Here is a 17,311-nt window from a genome sequence, read left to right as displayed (position 1 = left end):
ACCGCCGCGATACATTAAAAAGGGAATATTCCCGCGAATATCCCCACCCTCTAACCCGCCGTCGTTACCCATCTACCGCCAGCCGTTAGATCTGGCCCGCCACAGATCTACGGTGGGCGGGCTTTCCTATATGCAACACGCCCGGGCTTTAGCGTCCGGGAGTTCGGCGGTTTTGCCGTCGTACTCCCGCCACGCGTCAAGCTCTGGGGTGTGGCGGAGCCCCCTCCCCCGAGACCGCCTTTGCCCATAAGCGGTGCGCCACAAAACTGCTTACCGCCCGTGACGTCACATCCCACGTCACCCTCTGCCCAGTCACCGCTTGCGTCACCCCCTTTGCCCAGTCACCATGTCGAGTCACCTGCCTGCGTGGCCTCCTGCCACGTCACTGCCACATGTCACTGCCACGTCATCATCCATACATGATGACGTCATGCTAACGTCATCTCGCCACGTCGTCCTACTGACGTCACCCGTCGTACAGCGTCACGTCATGCTGACGTCATCATCAACCTTTTTGCGCGCAGAGGCGAAAATCGCACTTCGGAGCCCCGAAATCTGATTCTGAGGCAGTTTTTGATGAGCGATTTGCACCTTTTTTTGGGCCTGAATGGGGAATCTTTTTATTCTGTGGCCCCTAGCAAGCCCGAAAGGCGCCGAATGACCCATTTTTCTTCATGAATCTTGCCGGAAGGACCAGAAAATGGTTTTGAAAGAAACAGAGGCCGAGCAGCGGCCATTAAATTGTGAATAAGACCCACAACACGGCAGAACAGCATCAATTTATTGCCAAAGAGTATCAGAGGAGGAAGGAGAGCCAAAGAGTATCCGCCGAATATTTTTTAGGGGCTCGAAGCACTTGAACATTGATGAGGTCCCCAGAAAGTCAAATCAAAGAGGAGTAAGCCCATCCTAGCTCTCAAATCACAGTCAAAAGCATTCAATACTGTCGAACAACAATGGTGCAAAGACCAATGCACAGTTATGACAGATGAAAATCACAGAGCCACCTGGACAGATATTAACTCATTTTGACACAGCTGCCCCCAGCACAGCTCAAAGATATTTTCTGGCATTTATTTCTGGATAAGATTAGGTTAAAGTAATCAATTTTCTGTCGGACCTGTTAGGTCGGCTATAATAGATAATTTCGGATATATCTTCCCTATATATACCACCCTCTGTATTGTTTTAAGGGTTGGTTGGTTGATAGTTTTTCAGTAGAGACTCGCACTGCATACCTGACATGTTTTCTGTAATCAAAGACTGCTGAAAAGCTTGGAGGAAAGACTATCTGCACTGTGTCTAATGGTTTCAAGAAGTGAATCTGGAATTCTTGTGCTGCAACATGACTCAATAAGTTTTCCTATCTCTGTTTTTTTTCATTGATATACCGTCTAAATAGCAGAAAGAAAGAATAGTCTAGAATTGGTTAACTGCCCTCTATGCTCATTTTCTGTTGTTTCTTTATGTTTTCCTCTGGATCAGTCATGAATATGAATTCCCTTCGGCTCATATTTCCCCTAATCCATTCATCTTTGACAGTTGTCTAGGAATTCTTAATTGCTCCTAGATAGAGTTCATCCACTTTCCCCCTTTTAAGCTACATGAGAGATTCTTTGTTGCCTCTCATTCCTTATCCCTCATCCCATCCTTTAAGCTTTTCAGTGTTGTTTCATGAGTAGCTACCTTGCTCCTTATTTCTCATGTGACCAAGAAAACACACCAGCAGTCCCACTCCTCGACTCCACGCCCAATGGTTTGAAAACTTACCAGACAATGTCTTGCCTCTCTACTTGAAATGTCTTCCTTCCCACCAAAAACAATACTAAACCCTTGTGCATCATACCTAGCCTAAAATCATCCATTAAACAAAGCTAAATCTAAAAGAGAGAGCCCTCTCTGACTGCAGGCAGGCTAGAACCTGCAGTCCAAAGTTGGTCTGTGGTTACCTCGGTCGTATCCTTTTCTGGAGCTTTAAGGACAACCTGAGAGATAACAGGTACCAAATCGATTTCTTATCACATCTCAAAGTTCACCAATGTTGTTCAATGGCTTGAGACTCGAGTATGCCCTGGATGGCAGCTTTAATTACATAGCATGGAAGGATCGCATGTAAGTGGTATTAGAAGACAACAGTTTGAAGGACTTCATTGATCAAGAAGTCCCCAAGCCAGCAACAACTAATGCCCAAGAATTGGCGGAATGGAAGAAATGTGTGGCAAGAGCGAGGACAATTATTATGGAGGGAGTTCGAGACCATATTGTCTGAAGTCTCCATGGGAAGGAGACTCTGTTTTCAATGTGGAAGACATTGAAGGATCTATATGAGAACAACAGCGACCAGAGGAAGCTGGCGCTGAAGGACAAGCTTCGGAAAATCAAGTGCGAAAAGGGCGACACGATCTCTACATATCTGAACAAGCTCACCACCTGCAAAGATGAGCTTGGAAGTGTAGGAATCACGACAGCTGATGATGATATGGTGAGTCTTGCTCTCATCGGTCTTCCTAAGAGCTGGCATAGCTACCAGGGCTTAGTGAATGGAAGAGAGGAACTGCCAGATTGGGAACGACTGTGGTCGGATCTGATGCAGGAGGAGATCAGGAGAAGCACCAGAGATGGTTCTTCATCTAAGCATGATGATGAAGAAAATCTAGCCTTAGCAAGTAAGGTGCGGAAAGGGAAAGGGAAGGCTTCCCATTCCAAATCGAGTTCTTCCCATGGTGGGAAGAAGATTGACAAATCTAAAGTGCGATGCTTTAATTGTCATGAGGTGGGACATTATGCAACTAATTATCCATTGAAGAAATCCAAGAAGGGATCCTCAAAAGGATTAGATGTTGAGGCACTGGCTTCATAATTCGAATTGGATTTTACCCTCATCGCATGCATGGTTTCATCAATGGTGGTTTGTGTTTGGTACCTAGACAGTGGAGCCTCATTCCACATGACCGACGATAAGAGTTTATTCAATACCTTGGAGGAGAAAGACCTCCAGATGCACATCGAGATGTTTGATGATGGAAAGTACCGTGTTTCAGGTGAACGTATGGTTGTGTTTCAGAGGGAGCATGGAGCTCCTCTCACCCTGAATGATGTAAAGTATGTGCCTGGACTGAAGAAAAACTTGGTATCGGTTGCGATGTTGGAAGACAAAGGTTATGATGTAGTCTTCAGTAAAGGAAAGGTGTTCCTAAGACACATAGCCACGAGTCAGACCAAGAGGATTGGGATTCGAGTGAAGAATCTCTAGAAGCTGGAGGTAGGTGACTATGCTGCATTAAGTTCCAAAGAGGAATTGGTGCAAAGCCAAGATATTGGCAAGTTATAGCATAGAAGGTTGGGCCACTTGCATCATGGGGCCTTCAAGATAATGCAGCAGATTTCTACCAGACTTCCCAAAGGTAAACTTGAGCAAGTGGACACATGCAAAGGTTGTACCTTGGGTAAGTATGCAAAATCTTCCTTTCATGATCGAGATAGTCAAGCTGAAGCAATCTTGGAGCGAGTTCATATAGATGTGTGTGGACCATTCTCGATAGCCTCCATCGCTAAACAAAGGTACTATGTGATTTTCATTGATGATTTTTCTCGTAGATGCTGGATCTATTTCATGCAAAAGAAGGATCAAACCTTCTCAAGGTTTTGTGAGTTCAAAGCCTTGGTTGAGAAAGAATCAGCAAATAAGATCAGGGCCTTGCGAAGCGACAATGGTGGAGATTATGTCTCTCAAGAGTTTAAGGACTTCTATGATTCAGAAGGAATTAAAGGGGAGTTGACGACATCCCATAACCCACAATAGAATGGGCTGGCCTAAAGGAATAAAAAAACAATTGTGGGAGTAGTGGTCGGCTCCAGTATTGTAGCAATAATGCTACAACTCCTGGAACTCCCTTCTTTAATTTTATCAACCTGGTAGTTCGTAACAAACTTGGAAGTGACGATGCTGTATGCACAAGTACTAGCTCTTGCCGCAGCTGTCACTTGGTCAGCTGGCACAAGTCCGCTAGGGGCTTAAGCCAACTTCTATGAGCTCTTAGAAGAAGCTTGTTAACTGATGGATGAAAGCTAACTCAAAGGAAGTTGATCTACTTGCGGAAAGAAACTAAAAGCCAAAAAGAAACGCAAACCCTAGCAAACCCTAATTCTACTAGCTAGTCCTACTGACGCAAAGGAGAGCATGCAAACTACTGAGATAGATGCCATTACTTCTATGAAGGTAAAATACATTTTTCTAGACTACCTCTATCTGAAGAAAACATCTTTTTGTATTTTTGATTAAGTTGTTGGAATTATCATGCATGTGCTTTTAACTATTTTTGACTGTGCAGAGGTGGATCAAGGAGGAGAAATGCTTGGAAGAGGTCGGGAAGGTTCAAAGAGGGTATAAGGAGTCCCCAACACCCTTCTTGAGAGTTTCACAGAGTTTGGCTATCTAGAAACCTCATTCGTGAGCTTCTACAGGAAGTCTGCAGGGATTCTACAGGATGTTTAGGATTTCTACAGGATGTTCTGTAATTTTTCTACAGGATGTTTCGAAATGGGGTTTTGGAGCATGGATGGAGGGAAAAAGATGGAGGAATGAGTATGGAGGTGAAATAGGGGTGTGAAGAGGTCTAGGACTTGGTGGATGAGGCTACGGAGCGATTGGATTTGTTCAAGGATGGAGGAAGTGATGATGCACAAGAATGTAGGAATTAGGGCAAGGTGGGGAAAGTATGGCAAATGAAGGGTACGAATCATGGACTAAGGGTTGGAGCATATTATCTGATGGATTATGGGTAGATAGAGAAGGATAACAGGTGCTCTGCAAGTTATTTTTCGAATTTAACAAATGAAGACTTGGAAAATCAAGAACCTAATTACCTTGACCTAATCTGACCTAGATAATAGCAAAAGAAATGGAACAGAAGTTTATTTGCACAAAATCAGATGAACTAACTATGCAACTAAGCAATCATAAACCTAAGCATGCAATCAAAACTGATATCAAGTTTGACAACTAAGAATCCAACACTAATACTTGCATGGTGAAGCAAAACAACGTTTTTGTGGGCAGCAAGGTCACCTTTGTCCCAACTCACGATCCCACTGAGGGAGAGGTAAGATCAGAGGTGCTTGAGCCCCTTTTTCCAAGGATCCTTTATGTTATTAATCTATCCAAATCAATCTGAACATGAAAATCTACTTTAATCATCAATATCAACCTAAATAACACAACAAGTTTTAAATCTAAATAGCAGATTTTACTCTAAGAATGCAGCAAAGACACATGAAAGTAAACAAAGGAGGTACTGGGCGCTTGAGATGGGCCCAACCCCAAGAGCTACAACCTCCTAAGAGAGATTTAGAGCTGGTGCAAAGCTGGATTCATCTTTATTGAGAAAGAAAAGAAGAGTTACATCAAAACTGTCCACAATGGAAACTTGAAAATGTGCTGAAAGCAAAGCTAATCTACTGCATAAAAATCGAACTACAAACTAGCTAACTTCTGCCTACAAAAGGACTAACCATTGGCTACAAAATGACTAACCACTAGCTAACCAAAATGAGGCCCTAAGCCTTCTTATTTATACAAATTGAGGACCCCAACAATCCTCCTAAACTTTAGGGACTCGGCTGCCCAAGACTTGTAGTTAACAGCAGTCCTACTTGACTTGCTTGGCTGCCCTTGAGCTAATTGATTTGGTGGCCCTTGAACTCTGAGCTGATGGTGGAGAATTCGAGGTAAGGGCCCATAAATGAGGGGAACACCTTCCTAAAAATACTCTCCACGAATTTGGCTGCCAAGTGCTCATTTCAACCATTGATTTTGTCTCCAAATTGACCAAAAAGGCTACACAAAGCACACATTAGACTTGTTGGCATAATGACTAACCCAATTCACTCTATTAGCATAAATATAATAAAAAACATGCAATAAACTAATGAGAATGGTGGATTAAGTCAAATTAGGTGGTTGAATGAGCCCAAATAATCATCCATTTTTGGGGCTCATCATCACCCCCCTACTGAAAGTGTTGCTCATCCTCTGAGCAACCAATCTATCTCCTCATCTTTGATGGACTTGGTGGCCTCCTTGTCATGCCAAGATTCTGAAGTGATGTCCTCTTCTCTGTCATGAGACCATGCTTTTCTCTTTGCTTCTTCCCACTACTTGCTTTTTCCTAGAGAATTCTCAGCTTTGGTATGATTGTGCAAGTATATTCAATCCGATGGTGGCAATGGTGGTGAAAGGAGATGAAACCAGTGGAGGATGCAAGAAAAGAGTGGTTGCATGCCTCCTCAACAAACTTCAAGCTTCAAATCCCTCTCCATAATTGATTCTGGCCTGCCCAAAGGCTTCTACAGGATGCTTCTGGTAAAAATACAGAACTTCTTGTAGAAAGTCCTGTAGCTTCCTGTAGAAGGTTGAACCATGACTAAATTGTGTTTGAACCCTGAAAAAAATGAGTGTTCATGGAGGGGATGGATGTGCTTAGGGTGGCCAGCACAGGTGCTGCCTCCCTAGCTAAAATCTCGGCCAATTTCTCCTTCTGCTGCCCTTTCCCCAAACTTCCTGTAGAAAGTCCTGTAGTGGTTGTTTTCTGTCTTCCTGTAGAAACAGTCTTCACTGTTTTGGCCTGCTTGGCTGAGGGTGCCTTCTCTTTTGATTTTTTTGTGGTTGCCTTGGGTGTGCCTTTACTTGTTTGGCCTTTTTCAGTCTTTTCTGCCTGGGTCTGCAATCTTTTTTCCGAGGTGTTTGTGCCATTGTTCCTCCCACAGTTTTAGGCTTAGCAATTTGGCCCATTTCTCCTTTTCTGCTCTGTTTCTTCCTTCTTTTTCTTTCTTGCTCTTCCTCTTGCTTTCCTTGTGATGGTTTCACTGTGATGCTTTACCCTAGGTTTTCTTTCCCTTAGCTTCCTTACCCTTAGTTTTCTTCTCTGCCTCAATATCTTACTTCCTCACGCTCTGTTTTGGCTTGCACTGATCAGAATGGGAATCGTGTATATGGTTTCCTCCCCAGAATGTGGAGGATAGTATCCCTCAAGTGTTTTTTTTTTTTCTTTACAAACCATTCAACCAATCCTGTCATGTTTTTCACTCTATTGAGTCTTGCCATAAAAAAGATAATGGGATTTTTATGGTCATTCAAAATACACATGTGTTTAGCTGTCTGTTCGGAATTGAACAAGAGTTTTTCAATTGAACCATGTAAAGCAGTAAGACGATGCTACTTCTCTGTATAAGGGAAATAACTCTGCATGTCTGCTCCAGGAGAAACAATGTTGAACTTGGGATAAAAAACATCAATTCCATGAACCACACGATAAAGACCAGCAAGGGTGAAAGCAGTTCCTGTCATACTGGCCAACAATATCCTTGCTTCCAACAATCTCTTGATATGTGCTAGTGACAATAAAATCTATATGATTCATTGCAATTAGATCTGCAGCAAACTGGTAAGAGAAATGATATTTTTCTTCATATTTTTTCAATGTCTGAATCTAAATATTTGGTCTTCTCCAAAGCATGGGCTATGTTGCACTGAAGGCAATTCCAGGCAGCAATAAGAAAACAACTTTTGAATTCGTAGACAGACTTGCATTCACATTTTCCTTACCCCCTCAACACATCGAATTCACCACCTTTTGAATTATTTGCATGGGAAAGTTATGTTCAGGCCTACCTCACTGAGAATTTCCACCCTCGATGTGAACAGTCCAAGCTTCTTCGTATGTTGGGTTTCTTGTAGCACAACTTCCTGTAGAAACGCCTGTAGAGTGTGATAGGTGGGAGATTTTTTTAAAAATGGTAGAACTCTAAGAAATCAGGAAGAAAACTTGTAGAGGACCATTGGTTAACTGATCTGGAAGTGGTGGACATGTGCTTCAGTTGACCGTAGTTGAACAAAGGGTGGTGAGAGTTTCAGCCGAGCGTCGTTTAACTGTAGCGTGATTTGTGGTGAGCTGGAAAAAATGTGTGCTGTCTTTATTCGAACTACAATGATGTTATAAACTGTATGTTCTCCTCTATCTGTTAATTATTTGACGTCATGTGCACTGGAGTTCAACAGATCTACCACTAACTGTGTTTTTCAACTTCCACGTGAATGACTTACCCATGCATGCTGCGTGATTTTTTCCTGGATGAGTGCAATCGAATATGGCTAGCTTCCTGGCTGAATCCCCCCATCTCATTCGTTCATGCAGTGCTTAGATTAGATTCATGCAATAGAGGAACAAGGTTTAGTCACGTACCTGAAGTCAGATGGTTGCTGTGAGGTGCTTTTTGCTGCTGCATGCTCATATTCTGCTGCTGCATGCCTGGATCCTTTGGTTGCATGAGGGCTTGGCTGATGATTTTTGGTTGTTTTCCTTGTGCAGGTGTCCTCTGGCCGGATGCATGCTGCAGGAGTTCATTTCCACGTTCAGATCTGCACCTTCAAGCTGCTGCTGCTGAATTTTCACAGGACCAGAACTTGTTTTCGCCATTGCTCCCAAACGGTAAACCGGATCGATCTGAAAATTTTTGAGCATGTTCCTATCATCATGATGCACCTCCCATAGCAAAATCGTGATCAATGGATGCACAGATTTCGAGAAAAATGGAAAATGGCTGAAGATTTCAGAGATCAATTTCTCAGAAACCGTGCATCAGAATTGGCTGAAACTGCTTGGGTAGGCTACTATCACCCATGTGCATCTCCCCATGAAACAGGTTTTGAAATGGACGCACGGATATGGAGAAAATGCAAAAATGGCTGATGGTGATGGAGGCTAATTTCTTGGAAACCGTGCACCGGAATTGGCTGAAACTGCTCAGGCATGTTGCCATCACCCCTGTACAATTCCCCATAAAACGGTTTTTCAAATGGATGCATGGTTTTCAAGTTATGGAAGAAACAAATTCTGTTCTATGTGTTTTTTCTTCAAGGCATTTTGCAGTTTTGTTGCATGGTAAGAAAACTGAGCTTGGGTTGTGATGCAGGCATGGAGATGATGGAGGAGGAGTTTGAAAAGTGCAGGAGGACTTCTGAACCCTTGAGGAAGCTACCATGTTCGCCAAACCACCTTTTTGAAATCCATTTCTAGCTTCCTACAATTTCTACAGGAACTTCCTGTAGAAGCACAATGAAGAAGCACAATGAGGTGGAAAAGATGATGGAAAAGGGTGAGGAATGGGAACATGGATGCTTGCAGGCATAACCAATGGATTCCAAGCTTTAGATCCCCTTCCAAAATCGAATCTGGCTCGCTTGAAGGTTCTACAGGATGTTTCCTGTAGAAATATAGAACTTCCTCTAGAAGGCACAAAAACTCCTTTGTCTTTGTTTTGAGTGATCCTCCTGACCTGCAATGTCATTGCTGCAACCTGAAATTATTCAATGGAAATTAGATTTATGTTTCTTTTTATTTTTCTATTTTTTTTTGAAAAACAACTAGGGCGCCTCATGGAGGTTTTCACCCTAATTGCCTGCCCTGGACGCCTCCAAGGGAGGTTTTCACCCAGAGATCTTATTCTCTTTTCTCTTTTTTTTCAACCCATTGACCGCCTCATGGAGGTTTTCAATCAATGAGACAATCTAAGGCGCCTCCGAGGAGGTTTTCACCTTAGATTTCTATTTTCCTCTTTTTTCATTTTTTCCTTTTTCTTTTTTTCTCTTTTTTTTTTTCTACCCTACCCTATTTGAAAAACAAAATCATTCTCAAGTATAAGAATACTTCCAATGGAGCCATGTGCACATCGAGATTAGAGATAAACTGATGTGGAGGCTTGAAATGCATGCTTTGACAGCTATCCGGATCTCAGAGACCAAATGATTTGACTTTGAAGGGATCAAACATAGCTGAAGAAGAGAGTACTTCTGCAACTTAGTGACCGTCTGAAACCATATCTCAATATAGCTCTGATATCCTTGGTCCTTTTGCTGATCTGGATCATTCTTCATGTCACCTTCTATCATGACCTTCTCATCTTCCTCTTTTTGCTGATCTTTCTCTTGAGTACATGGAGGATTTGATGGTAACCATGAGGGAACTCTCTCGATCTCTAATTCTGATCTCTTCTCTTCATCAAGTGCAGCCCATGGTTCTTTGATCTCCTCTTTTAAATCTTCTTTTACTGGATGTGGTCCTTCAATGCTTTCAATATAGTCTCCGCTTTGCAACACTCTTCCTGAGCTATGGTGAAGATCGTTGAGCTCAAGAGGAGTCATTTGGACATGTTGTGCCTCAGCATTGTAATGGAGTTGAGCTACTCCAATGTGTGGATTTGGAAATGGTGGTATGGGTAGCTGAGTGGGGGTGTATATTTGAGATGGATGTGGATGGGGTTGTGGTTGGGTAGGCATTTGGGGTTGCCTTGGTGGAGGAGGAGGTGATGGTTGCGGTTGAGCAGGTGGTGGAGGAAAAGAAGTGGGAGGAGTGTTGTACTGGGGCCTCCACCCCTAATGAGGTGCATTCCACTGAGGCTGTGGCTGAGCATAAGAGTGAAATGAACGAGCAGCTGGTTGGGCATAGTATGGATTTATGAAGGAACAAGGAGGAGGTGTGAACCAAGAAGGATGAGCAGGGGGACCCCAAGAAGGCATGAAAGTGGCTTGATAGGGGTCATAATAGGTCTCGGATGTCCCTTGCAGTTCCTGTTGATAAGATCTAGGTTCATGTGGCCTCCTTTGGTTCATATAATGGAGTGATTCAGTGGCTCCTTTGGCTCTCTGATATGCAGCTTTGATTCTCGGTAAGGAAGGGCACTGATCTGTAGGATGGTATTCTTCACAGAAAAAACACACTTCTATGGAGTACAATGGACATTCATTCCTAGGATGCTTTCTAGTGCACCTAGGACAAAAAATGGCCAAAGCCCTCTTGGCTTCTTCTTGCTTCTTTTGGATCCGCAAGATATCCAGTTGCATGGCAAGAAACTGCCTCATATCACTCTTGAAATCTTCCAGCTGATTTTCAAATTCGTCTTTGGACAAGGTGCTGCTCCCAACATTTCTGCTTGTAGCCATTTGCTCCAGAGGAATGGTTTCTTCTTCTTCTTCCCTTGAGGTTCTTCAAATATGTCTTGCTGTCCACCTAAGGGTTCTTTAATCACAGCCATCGAAGAAGAGAGAATGTTGGCTGTGTGAAGCAGTGGGGGTGTTGTGAAATCATTTTTCTAACTTATCTCTACTCCTACAAGGCATGAAATGAAATCTTTTTGGTTGATTTTTGCTTTTTTCTACTTCTACCTGCAAAACTGAAATAGATTGAACTGCAACTAACTATCTTGCTAAAATGAAAGTGCGGAATTGAAATGAAAGCAAGAAAGGACTAATCTATTTTGCTCAAATGAAATTGCAAGAATGAAATGCTAGGCTATGCTTGTGGAATTGAAATGCTAATCTACGCTTGCAGAATTGAAATGCTAATCTACGCTTGCAGAAACGAAATTGCGGAATTGAAATGCTAATCTATGAAAGCGGGAAATGCTAATCTACTTTTGCGGAAATGAAATTGCAGAATGGAAATGAAATAAACTACTTAGCAGAAGGTTGTAGTGGAAAATAGAAGAAAAGCAGCAATCACCAATACTTTGACGCTTCCTCGGCAACGGCGCCAAAAAGATGGTGGGCTCCAGTATTGTAGCAATAATGCTACAACTCCTGGAACTCCCTTCTTTAATTTTATCAACCCGACAGTTCGTAACAAACTTGGAAGCGGCGGTGCTGTATACACAAGTACTAGCTCTTGCCGCAGCTGTCACTTGGTCAGCTGGCACAAGTCCGCTAGGGGCTTAAGCCAACTTCTATGAGCTCTTAGAAGAAGCTTGTTAACTGATGGATGAAAGCTAACTCAAAGGAAGTTGATCTACTTGCGGAAAGAAACTGAAAGCCAAAAAGAAACACAAACGCTAGCAAACCCTAATTCTACCAGCTAGTCCTACTGACGCAAAGGAGAGCATGCAAACTACTGAGAGAGATGCCATTACTTCTATAAAGGTAAAATACATGTGTCTAGACTACCTCTATCTGAAGAAAACATCTTTTTGTATTTTTGATTAAGTTGTTGGAATTATCATGCATGTGCTTTTAACTATTTTTGACTGTACAGAGGTGGATCAAGGAGGAGAAATGCTTGGAAGAGGTCGGGAAGGTTCAGAGAGGGTCTAAGGAGTCCCTAACACCCTTCCTGAGAGTTTCATAGAGTTTGGCTATCTAGAAACCTCATTCGTGAGCTTCTACAGGAAGTCTGCAGGGGTTCTACAGGATGTTTAGGATTTCTACAGGATGTTCTGTAATTTTTCTACAGGATGTTTCGAAATGGGATTTTGGAGCATGGATGGAGGGAAAAAGATGGAGGAATGAGTATGGAGGTGAAATAGGGGTGTGAAGAAGTCTAGGACTTGGTGGATGAGGCTAAGGAGCGATTGGATTTGTTCAAGGATGGAGGAAGCGATGATGCACAAGAATGTAGGAATTAGGGCAAGGTGGGGAAAGTATCGAAAATGAAGGGTACGAATCATGGACTAAGGGTTGGAGCAGATTATCTGATGGATTATGGGTAGATAGAGAAGGATAACAGGTGCTCTGCAAGTTATTTTTCGAATTTAACAAATGAAGACTTGGAAAATCAAGAACTTAATTACCTTGACCTAATCTGACCTAGATAATAGCAAAAGAAATGGAACAGAAGTTTATTTGCACAAAATCAGATGAACTAACTATGAAACTAAGCAATCATAACCCTAAGCATGCAGTCAAAACTGATATCAAGTTTGACAACTAAGAATCCAACACTAATACTTGCATGGTGAAGCAAAACAGCGTTTTTGTGGGCAGCAAGGTCACCTTTGTCCCAACTCACGATCCCACTGAGGGAGAGATAAGATCAGAGGTGCTTGAGCCCCTTTTTCCAAGGATCCTTTATGTTATTAATCTATCCAAATCAATCTGAACATGAAAATCTACTTTAATCATCAAGAGCAACCTAAATAACACAACAAGTTTTAAATCTAAATAGCAGATTTTACTCTAAGAATGCAGCAAAGACACATGAAAGTAAACAAAGGAGGTATTGGGCGCTTGAGATGGGCCCAACCCCAAGAGCTACAGCCTCCTAAGAGAGATTTAGAGCTGGTGCAAAGCTGGATTCATCTTTATTGAGCAAGAAAAGAAGAGTTACATCAAAACTGTCCACAATGGAAACTTGAAAATGTGCTGAAAGCAAAGCTAATCTACTGCATAAAATCGAACTACAAACTAGCTAACTTCTGCCTACAAAAAGACTAACCATTGGCTACAAAATGACTAACCACTAGCTAACCAAAATGAGGCCCTAAGCCTTCTTATTTATACAAATTGAGGACCCCAACAGTCCTCCTAAACTTTAGAGACTCGGCTGCCCAAGACTTGTAGTTAACAGCAGTCCTACTTGACTTGCTTGGCTGCCCTTGAGCTGATTGATTTGGTGGCCCTTGAAATCCGAGTTGATGGTGGAGAATTCGAGGTAAGGGCCCATAAATGAGGGGAACACCTTCCTAAAAATACTCTCCACGAATTTGGCTGCTAAGTGCTCATTTCAACCATTGATTTTGTCTCCAAATTGACCAAAAAGGCTACACAAAGCACACATTAGACTTGTTGGCATAATGACTAACCCAATTCACTCTATTAGCATAAATATAATAAAAAACATGCAATAAACTAATGAGAATGGTGGATTAAGTCGAATTAGGTGGTTGAATGAGCCCAAATAGTCATCCATTTTTGGGGCTCATCAAGTAGCTCGGGCGATGTTGCATGACCAAGGCCTACCACTTCATTTGTGGGCTAAGGCATGCAACACAATGGTTTACTTGCAGAATAGAAGTCCACATTGCATACTTGGGATGAAGACACCAGAGGAAGCTTACTCCAGGAAGAGACCAGATGTGGGTCACTTTAAGATCTTTGGCTCATCAATTTGCCATGTGACCAAGGATTCCCAGAAGAAGCTAGAGCCGACAACAGAGTTGGGGATACCTGTGGGGTACACTGATACTCCCCACAACTATCGGGTGTATTTGCCTACCAGTCAAAGGACAGTGGTTCGTAGAGATCTTAAGTTCGATGAGCTGAAGGCCATGCGAGTTTCCCTTGAGAGGGAGCTCAAGTTGCAGGCAAAGGAGGAACTTTTGGTTCCTAAGGAGGAGGAGCCTCAGACTAATGCAAAGCAACCACATGTAGAGGTTCTAGGAGTGGAGACATCCACTCATGCAGAGTCTTCCAAAGAGGGGCGGAAACACACAAGGGAGGCTGACAGATTGTTGATGGATGCGAGAGAGAATGTGGGAGAGCCATCTTCTCAGTGCAGACAGAGGAGGTCACCTGAGCAGTACACTGGTTACATGGCCCTTGTTGGGGAATGTGTAGAGACCGAACCATCTTCCTTTGAGGAAGCAGTGCAGCAACCAGTTTGGGTTGATGCTATGGTGGAGGAGTATGACTCCATAGTTCGGAACAGTGTTTGGGATGTTGTTCCAAGACCGGAGAACAAGTTAATTGTGAGTTCTCATTGGCTTTACAAGGTAAAGCAAGCTGCTGCTGTAGTGTGGAGAAACACAAGGCAAGGTTTGTTGCCCGCGGTTTCTCACAGGTCAAGGGGATCGACTATGATGAGACTTTTGCTCCTGTAGCAAGGTACTCATCTATCAGATCGATGTTGGCACTATCAGCGTAGATGGGTTGGAAGATCCATCATATGGATGTGAAGATTGCATTCCTCAATGGAAAGATTGAGGAAGAGGTGTACATAGAGCAGCTGGAAGGATTTGAGACCTTCGATCATGAGTCGCATGTGTGCCGACTCAAGAGAGCCTTGTACGGGTTGAAGTAAGCACCTCATGCTTGGTACACTAGGATCGACAAATACTTCACCGGGTTGGGCTTCACAAAGAGTGAAGCAGATGCGAACTTGTACCACATCACGGTGGAAGGTAAGCAGTTGATCATTTTTCTTTATGTTGATGATCTGATATTGACAGGTGATGATCGGTTGATCATGTCTTGCAAGGAGGACCTTGCAAGAGAGTTCGAGATGAAAGACATGGGTCTCATGCACTACTTTCTAGGGATGGAAGTGTGGCAGAAGGATGGGGAAGTGTTTGTGTCTCAAGGCAAGTAGCCAATGAGATACTCAGGAGATTCCACATGGAGAAGTGTAAGCCCATGCAAACTCCTCTAGCATGTAACTGGAGGAAGGAGGATGCTAGTTCAGGTGAGGTAGTAGAGGCTACTGTGTATCGACAGCTTGTGGGTTCACTAATGTACTTAGTGAACACACGACCAGATTTGTGCTTTGCAGTGAACTAGCTGAGTCAAGCTATGGTTCAACCTACCAAGCTGTTTTGGAAGGCAGCGAAGCATGTTTTGAGATACCTGAGAGGCACATCTCAGTATGGATTATGGTACAGATGGTCAGAGGGAGTGAAGCTACAAGGCTTCACAGATGCAGATTGGGCAAGGAGTCCATCAGATCGGAAGAGCACATCAGGAGGAATTTTCAACCTTGGTTCAGCTGTAGTTTCTTGGTATAGCATGAAACAGAGGTCAGTTGCACTCAGCTCAACAAAGGCTAAATACATGGCTGCAAGTTAGGTAGCATGTGAGGCCATTTGGATGCGGAAAATTCTAGTTGGTTTGTTTGATCAGAGGATGTATCCAACTGTGGTCTATTGTGATAATCAGAGTTGTATCAAATCTTTGAGAATCCAGTATTTCATGACAGGTCCAAGCATATCGACATTCGGTACCATCATCTCAAAGACTGTGTGGCGAGGAGGATCATGTTGTTGCAATATATTTCGACCAAGGAGCAAGATGCTGACATTTTGACTAAGGCATTATCAAAGTGTAAATTCGAGTTCCACAAAGATAGGATTGGGGTGGCAGACAATCCCTTTCTTGTTGAGAGGGAATGTGGAAAATAGAAACAAGAAATGCTAAAAATAGCATTGCTATAGATAGCATTTTAAGATACATTCCAATTTTAATTTGTCCTTGAATTAAAATTGAGAATTAAAATTCGAATTTAGTCTCACCAGTTGTTTGAAAAATAATTAATTAATTCATCTTGAGTTAATTAGTTGGTAAAAATCAAACATGAAGTCTTTGTGAAGACATGCAACAGTTATCCCTTAATTAAGGAGATAAGGATGATTTGTATTTGAGTTGCAATTAGTTAGCTTAGTTGACTGAGTTAAGTCTAGTTAAATTAGTTCCAAACAGTTTATGGAACTGATTGTGAGTTCAGTCTGTTAATGCATGCATGCATGCAACTAGCGTTCTCCAGATAACTGAATATTCTCTCATAAATAACTCATGCATGTCAGTTCAGACAAAGATCCAGTTGAGATTAAAGGTAGGGATAGTGTACTATCAGTTGCTAGAATATTCCCATGTGAATATCTCTTGCATGCAGAAGGAATTCATTCCTTGAGGATTGCACAGTTACTACTAAGGTCAGAGCAGTGTGTGAGGTGAGACTCACACAAGTGGTAGCTGGAGGACCTAGGAGAAATTGCACAAGGAAATAGGAGGCTTGGAGGACTGAAGGAAGGCATATGTGTTGTCAATTCTGTCTATGAGCTGCAGTGAGGGATTGTACTGAGAGCTGGATAGCTTGAGAACTAAATCTTTGTGTAATCCCGAGATATTTCCACTTGTATGATAACACAGATAGCATGGTTTTTAGCTGAGGCTTTTCCCAGAGTATTCTTCTGTGTTTCATGTGTGATTGAATCTTCTTCTTTGATATATGTGTTCTGTTTGATCTTACTCAAAATCGATTAAGCTTCCGCAAGTTTGATAGTAGAAGTAGATTAAGTATTTTGCTTTAGAACATTGCATAATCAGTTTAATCTACAGTGAGAATTTCTACAGTTTTTAACTTTATTACAATGAATTTTCATGAGGGTTGTTACAAATAAATTCTCAAACCTTCAAGCCTGTCACTATTGTAAATAGGTACAACGTCCTTTCTCAAGAAGAATCACTTGCAATGATGGAAATTATTTCCCTATTTGTTAAAGATACTAGATTTCTTCTCATCCAAGCACCTAATATTTTAGATTTTCAAGTGAAGGCTTCATCAATGGAAGATGGCACAAATTTAGATAATCGAGATGAAATTGATTCATTCCTCCCAACACATCAACAACAATTCATAGGGTCCATGACTAGGAAAAAACCCAACAATAACGTATTTAAGAAAAAGACAAAGAACAAGATGTAGAGAAAGAAAGACAACCCAAAATTTTATAAAGGAATCCAATGAAGAAAAAAAAGATAGGAATCAAAAAATAA

Source organism: Pinus tabuliformis, chromosome 5_1 (genome assembly GCF_031772625.1).
Source record: "Pinus tabuliformis cultivar Carrire ecotype Pingquan chromosome 5_1, CPIR1, whole genome shotgun sequence".
NCBI classification, from domain to species: Eukaryota; Viridiplantae; Streptophyta; class Pinopsida; order Pinales; family Pinaceae; genus Pinus; species Pinus tabuliformis.
The sequence above is the reverse complement of the archived record's forward strand: the minus strand, read 5'-3'. Positions refer to the sequence as shown.